This window comes from Montipora foliosa, chromosome 2 (assembly GCF_036669935.1).
Source record: "Montipora foliosa isolate CH-2021 chromosome 2, ASM3666993v2, whole genome shotgun sequence".
NCBI lineage: Eukaryota > Metazoa > Cnidaria > Anthozoa > Scleractinia > Acroporidae > Montipora > Montipora foliosa.
The window spans coordinates 63,150,431-63,157,930 of record NC_090870.1 but is presented as its reverse complement, the minus strand read 5'-3'; the positions used below and the strand labels follow the sequence as shown (position 1 = coordinate 63,157,930).

General features: G+C 38.9%; 1 protein-coding gene across 1 annotated transcript in view; it reads right to left on the bottom strand.

Annotated features, from left to right (window-relative positions):
- LOC137991054 (short transient receptor potential channel 4-like) overlaps positions 1–621 on the bottom strand; it is a 26,709-nt gene extending 26,088 nt beyond the window's left edge. The window contains exon 1 of the mRNA XM_068836178.1: positions 319–621. The gene's annotated coding sequence lies outside the window, so the exon portion shown is untranslated. The remainder of the gene's footprint in view (positions 1–318) is intronic.
- Positions 622–7,500: the final 6,879 nt, after the last annotated feature.

Below are 7,500 nucleotides of genomic sequence, written 5' to 3'. Positions count from 1 at the left end.
CAAACTTGCAGGTGAAACTGCTCCCACACTTCAATCTTTAGCCACTCACATATGACAATTAAAATGTCGTATTTGTATGGATAGCGAAGGACTGTGTGCACTGAATGGCAGTCAACATGAAAATCGGCGTCATTTTTACCTCAGGAAAAGCCTGGCCAAAGATTTATTTGCCGATATCAAACGAAGCAAAGATTTCACCTGATTAAGATGCTTCGAGACTTGGCTCATGGGGTATAAAGAAATGAAGACAAGTAGTATCCGTTGTCATATATGTATATAATACTATGAAATATTTGTCATCAATTTAAAAGTTCATACCCTTTGAATGTTTGTTTGTTTCCTGCGGTGTCAGGCTTTGCTATTACAGTATGCACGATCCAAACCCGAACAAAACCGGGACTTTCTTATTTGCTGTTTAGGGCACAATTTATCACATATATGTGAGACACTGTACTCTCGAGCGGGGCGGCGAGGTTGAAAGTCAACCGCTACGACTGATATCAAAACTGGTGAAACCGCGGCTAAACGCTCGAAGTATTTCGGATCAATGGGATATCAACTTGCATATTTAATCCATTTTGAATGTTGGGCCGTCACATTAATTGTAGGATTAATTAACAGAGCACAATCCACGTGCACATAGCAACAATCCACAAAAGAAAAGCTTTTTCGTCGTCTTTACCGAAATCGGATTAAATCAGTGCGTCCTTCTAGTCCTAAATCTTGAATTCCAAAATCTTGAATTCAGAATTTTGGCCGTCCAAAATCTTGAATTCAGGATTTTGGACTGCCACAATCCAGAATTCAGGATTTTTTTTTTTTTTTTTTTTTTGTAATTTATTTAACATAAAAGAAGTTTACATTGCACAAGATACATATATACATAAAAAAAGAAAAGAAAACAAATACAAATAATGATCTGAAATGCACGAGAACTGAGTGATTAATCAAAGAGGGCGAATAAAGTAAATTAAATCATGTAAATTTCTCAACCTTGTATTTAAAATTAATCTTATTAACAAATTCAGATAAAATAATCGAGCTCTCTTTTAGCTTGTTTGAATAAATGTAATACATCATGTATAAAAGAGTATAGTTAAACTTTCTCACAGCCTCATGCCCAGCAAGGCATTGCTTAAACAAGCCAAACACTATTTCCTTAGGTTCTGGATTGAAACTGGTATTGTTTGTGGCATTAAACCACCCCACCACTTGACGAGTAAAAGACGAGGTAAATTGGCAGTCAAGAAAAGTGTGGTCTATGGAATCTGATTCACCGCAATACAAGCAGTCACTTTCACTTTTAATTCCAAATCTTTTCAATTCCTTTTTAATCACCACAATTCGGTGAAGAAGTTTAAATTTAAATTCTCTTAACTTAGTTTCCTTACATGTTTTATATGACATCTTAAAACATTCTCCCCATGAAGCACTGTCAATTGGAAGTATTTTACTCCAACGCTGTAAGCCAGCTGGAGTTGATTGGTGTAGTTTAAAATTCAAGAGCCGATAAAAATCTCGACATTTTAATTTCTCTAAATTTAACACTATGTTCTCATCTAGCATAACTGAAACAAAACCTTTCAAAAACCACTCCTTAAGAAAAAAAGGTTTACCATCTATTAGAATATCCTGGTTGTTAAACAGGAGATTTTCTTTGCTATAATTATAATTATAAAGAGATTTAAGTTCGGAGAAGAAAGAAAGAGCGTCCCTATAAAATTTTGGTAGGCCTACTAAGTTTTTAGTATGGTAGTTACACCTTAACAGAAAGCGAAGACTACCACATTTTCGAAAGAAATGCTCAGGAACAGTTTTCCAATTGCTTTTAGTATTTTGTAACAGCCTGGGTATCCATGCTAACCTTAATGACTTGAACAAAACCGGGACTTTTCTTATTTGCTGTTGAGGGCACAATTTATCACATATATGTGAGACACTAATCTCGTACCCAGATCTCCCACGGTCATACGGAAGGGAGATCTGGTAAAGTTCGATTTCGAGCATGCTCAGTGCCAGCGAGGCCCGAAATACGGGCTTTTCTTTCACTGCGCATGTTCGTACTGTCTGTTGTGATTTTAGGTGATTTTGCGGAATAAACATGGATTTCGAGAGTATTCTTGAAGAGATTCTTTTGGGTAGAGGACAAGGAAACCTTAAACTTAAGATGAAACAGAAAGAAGCGCTACAGGCGATTGTTTTTGAACGGTCGAGATTGTTTAATTGTCGGAGCAATTGCAGAAATCACTGAAACGAGCGCTTAGGCTTAATCAATAAACGAGTGCTATTTTCTTCACACGATCTCGTGCAAAGTGTAGTTAGTCAAACCGTAAATTGAAAGCGAAAATGCTAAAGAGTGCTTAGATCTAATCACTGAAACTAACGCTTAGGCTTAATCAGTAAACGAGTGCTATTTTCTTCACACAATCTCGTGAAAAGTGTAGTTAACCAAACCGTAAATTGAAAGCGAAAATGCTAAAGAGTGCTTAGATCCAATCACTGCAACGAGTGCTATTTTCTTGACACGATCACGTGAAAAATGTAATTAATCTAACGGTAAAATTCACAATTCATCACTACTTAATTCGCGGTCACGCTTTAAAAACGAGAAATACTGTTTTGAATAAATTACATACTTCAACTTGAATTTATTACTTTCTGCGTACCTCGAAGCAAGCTACGCAGAACTTTATTCGAGTGGCAGGGTACGTGGGGCTTTCGTCGGTACCATTTACACAAACGTCGCAAATTTTTAAAATGATTTTCCTCAATTGTAAAGCTTTTCCGGCGTCGGGAAAAACAAAACTTTCCTCCGCACAACTGGCATTTATTCAAAACAGCACATGAGCTCGCGAAAACCAAACCTTCACTAATTAGTGCTCCGCGAAATAAGCCAATCGGAGCATAGATTGCATTGCCACAACCTTTTTTTAGTAGCCAAGGAAAAATGGTGTACTGTCGAACTTTACCAGATCTCACATTTCCAGCGACAGAGTGAGATCTGGGTACGAGATTAGTGAGACACTGTACTCTCGAGCGGGGCGGCGAGGTTGAAAGTCAACCGCTATACTGATATCAAAACTGGTGAAACAGCGGCTAAACACTTGAAATATTTCGGATCAATCAGATATCACCTTGCATATTTAATCCATTTTGAATGTTGGGCCGTCACATTAATTGTAGGATTAATTAACAGAGTATAATTCACGTGCACATAGCAACAATCCACAAAAGAAAAGCTTTTTCGTCGTCTTTACCGAAATCGGATTAAATCAGTGCGTCCTTCTAGTCCTAAATCTTGAATTCCAAAATCTTGAATTCAGAATTTTGGCCGTCCAAAATCTTGAATTCAGGATTTTGGACTGCCACAATCCAGAATTCAGGATTTTGGAAACTTAACTCTAACTTAGCCTGCGTAGCAAGCGTTTCCGTGCTGTTTCGGAGCAAAGAAAGACCGGTTTTGGCCGCGCGAGAAATGAACATAACTCTATGAAAATAACTCTAAGAATAGCTGTCCCCCCTTCTACTAATTGGTTATTTTAATCGCAAGTAGTGGGATAGGTAAGTAGGTAGCTAGAGAGCTAGGTAATACTTTTAGATCAAAATAAACACGCAAGCCCCAACAACACGAGGTTGATTTCCATGGAGGAAGTGTTTGTACATGCAAAAAAATTGAAACTAACATTAAGACTAATAATACTAATACCAACAATACATCACCAGTCTAAAACAGTTGGGACTAAACTGATATGTTTCTGATACTAGAAAATGCAGTAGCACGGCATGATTCGATTAATTTTTTATTCTTTCTTTCAAACTTTCGTGTGAGGCTGCTTTGATCAACATTGAGGTTAAGGTCCTGTAGAATTAATATTTTTTAGGCGAAAACACCTACGGGAAGATATACCGTTAAAAAAAAAAAAGACGACTCTGGGCTGTTCTTCAAAATTTGACAGGGAATACGAATGAATGGTCGCATATCCTTATCAGGACGTAGTAACATGCACTTCGGCAGCTCGGTACAGAACACGATTCTGCGGTAGTCTCCCCGCCTCGTTCAAGGTATATCCAAAACTCTTGCTAATGCAATCTTTTCATCTCCATCTCGTTCTGCCTCGAGGTTGCGAGCTATACGCACTTGTCCTTCCAGAATGGCCTTTTCTAAGTCAGAAGTCGTGTCTTTTTATGTGTCTCATAGGAAATAGAATTTTCGCTTATAAACGGAGTTCAGCAGAGCTGACATGCTTCTGGAACTTCAAGCTCATTTCTAATAGAGGCATTCACGTCCTTCTCTGCGTCTACGACATTCGCAAAATCTTTTTGTAACATTTGTTCTCAAACACCGAACACTGTGACGTGATTTGATTCACGTAGCACTGTTTAATTGCCCAGGACCCGCAGCAATACGTGGCTGTCGGGAATATACATGCTCGCAAGACTCGTAGTTTGACATGCTTGACTGTGTCTCCAGAGGGAATTCAAGTTTTACAGCGCTCTCATGCCGATAGCTAGTCGTCTTCTGATTTCTGGAGTGCAGTTTCCATCCGGAGACATTCAGGAACTCAGATATTCAAATTTTGTGACTTCCTGCAAAGCTTCCCAGTCTACTTAAATATTTAAGCGAACCTCCGTTTTGTCGGTCTTCATCACTTTAGTTTTCTTGCCATTTATTCTCCGGCCATATTGTTTGCTGACAGCTTTGTCCTTCTGAATGATGTTGTTCAGACCTTTAGCGCTTCTCGATTGGAGAGCCACATCATCGGCAAATTTAGGTCTGTGATAGTCAGCTCACCAATTTTCACTCCAATATATAACGATCAACACCAGTTTTACACGGATCACGGCACACAACTCACGCGATCCGCACATTACTCTAAACTGAGTGAAAAATGAAGGCTCACAAGCATGATCAATTACTAAGCTTTAGGAGAGACGTCTTACTGAACCTAGAATTTTTTTTAAAAAACATGTAAGAATTTAGCAGACGTTCCTGGATCCACGTGCAAAACTACAAGTGTAGGAGGTCGGGGGACCTGTGTCCTTGTTTAAATCCTTTATATGCATTTTGCAACCAATTTACTCATTTCTTGATTCTGATGTGTTTATTAAATATTTATTGAATTTGACTGCTATTACAAGAAAGAAATTGTTACAGTGCGACGCACCTTACCGTGGCCACCTAACAAAGTGTTTTACAAATTGTCCGCCAATCAGGGTGTGTGAATTTGATTGACAATCACCATTCCTTGCAAAGTTTGTACAGTTGTAAGTTGAACACCGTTGCATGGGATGTTGAGTTGACGAATTTACACGTTAATTGTCAAATGTGAGAGTTCGTTGGGTAGCCATGGTAAGGCGCGTTGCACTATAAAGATGATTTACTCGAGATTCATAGTCATAATAAAGAAAAAGCCGTTTCAACTTGTAGTAGAAATCAATTACAGATCGGCTAGAGAGCAGAAAAAGGGAGCTTAAACACGTGTAAGAGCAGGAATGCGAGCACAGCGAAAACGTAGTGAAGAAATATTGTTCCTGCTGTTTCCGAATATTGTTTAGTTCATCATTTCCTGAAAACGTCATGACTGGGGTTGAGGGAGTTTTGTTGCTGTTACGTTCGAGTTTCATATACTTTTTAGACATGGTCAACTCAAAAGATTATCATTTTATCCACTGCACAAATATGGATGGTGTACGTGTAAATTGGGGTTTCAAATGTGCAATAGTTGTGGCATGATCATGAGTTTCAGGCGCAGCCCTGCAAAAATGGTTTGAGTTATAGTGTACAAATAAAGTTCTTCAAGTTCTTATTCAAATGTTTTGATTTTTCAACAGAGTATCAGTTTACAACTGAGTGTTGGAAAACCAAAACCAACCGATACATTATTGCCCGTCACAAGCTACACAGACAATCCAGACAGCCAGGGGGGAGGGGGTGTTTCCAAGAAAATGCCAGGTTTATGTCAAGTCTTGCTTCAAAGACTAACTATATCTAACTAAATTTGTCAAAAGGTGCTTGCAGAAATTGTGAAAACAAGCCAATTCTGCTGTCGTCATGAAGTAAAAAAAAAAAGCTACATTCCCCACCCCTGTGCTTTGGTCAGACAACTGCCAATCACCACCCCACTCCACACTGCGGGCTCACTCTAATTGGTGATCAAAAGCAAACTATCATTCAGGCCTACACTAGTCCAGGAAAAATTGCCAAGGCATCCTACACTGTAAAGTCTCACTTAACAAGGCAACAAACTCTAAATGCAGTTAAAGTCTGAAAGCAGCAAACCTTGGCCATGCACACAACTGTAGATGGTATAGGTGGAATGGAGCGAGTTGCTTTAACGATTCCTGTCTTCCGAGGAGTTATTTTAGGTCAATGCGTAAAGCATCCGAACGGTGTAAGGAAGTCGCAGGGTCGAATCCTGCTAAGGAGTACTAAGGACTCTGACGTTTCTGTTGTCTTTTGGCCTTTAAGTAAACTAGTTAACGTGAAGTACATTTTATGATTTGGTTAATGCCTTATCCACTGGATAAAGGTATACCCGGCCTCTGAATACTGGAACAAGAACAAAACTTGGGAAGCAATTACTCTCAAAATATTTTCTGGAGTTTGCTGAACTGATTAGATGGTCTCTGTAGCATTCCAGGTATTATTCATGGTCCACCTTTTTCTTCGGGAATTAGAGCTTATAGAGATATGGCCTTAAAAGTGAACAAACGTGATTTCGATGCTCTGATGATCTTTTTACACCTAGATACGTCGAAGTCTGATCCACATTACTGGACTGGTTTCTCAGATGAGTTCTTTCCGTCAAAGGAATGAGTTTTCTGGCTCAGTTGACGGTGTGCACAGGCTCAAGGGTACATGCAGGACCAGTGTTACACAATCTAAATGGGTAATACCCATATAATCTAAATTTAGATCAGTGCAAGCCATCTCAGATGATCATCCGAGTCATCCAACCATGCATGCACCGTATTTAGGTCTAAGCACCCATTTTGAATAGTGCTGGTAAACTGTGTTTAAGTCTAAACGCCCATTCTAAGTAAGCACCCATCTTAAATCGATAGGCTTTCAATATTGGTAATGGGTCTTTATTTAAATATTATAAAAATTCGCCTTCATTCAGCAGCGTGCTTCGATGGTGTGGTGGTTATCGATGATTCCTTACGCGTGGCTAACGAACTAGGTTCCACCTTTTTGTCATCCATGTCCGTCGATCATCTTAAACAAAAAATTTCGTTTTTTTATCCCTTTTTTTTCCTGACGAGAAAATTTCTAAGTATAGGGTGAACTTCATGTAATTGAAGTGAAAGAGGAAACGCATATTTAATGAGTTGCTTGGATGACTCGGATGATCATCTGAGATGGCTTGCACCCACTGATCTAAATTTAGATTATATGGGTATTACCCATTTAGATTGTGTAACACGGATGATGCAGGTCTGCAAATTGACGGCCAGACCCGCATTGTAACAACTGTTATCAGGGTTGAAACGTACGGA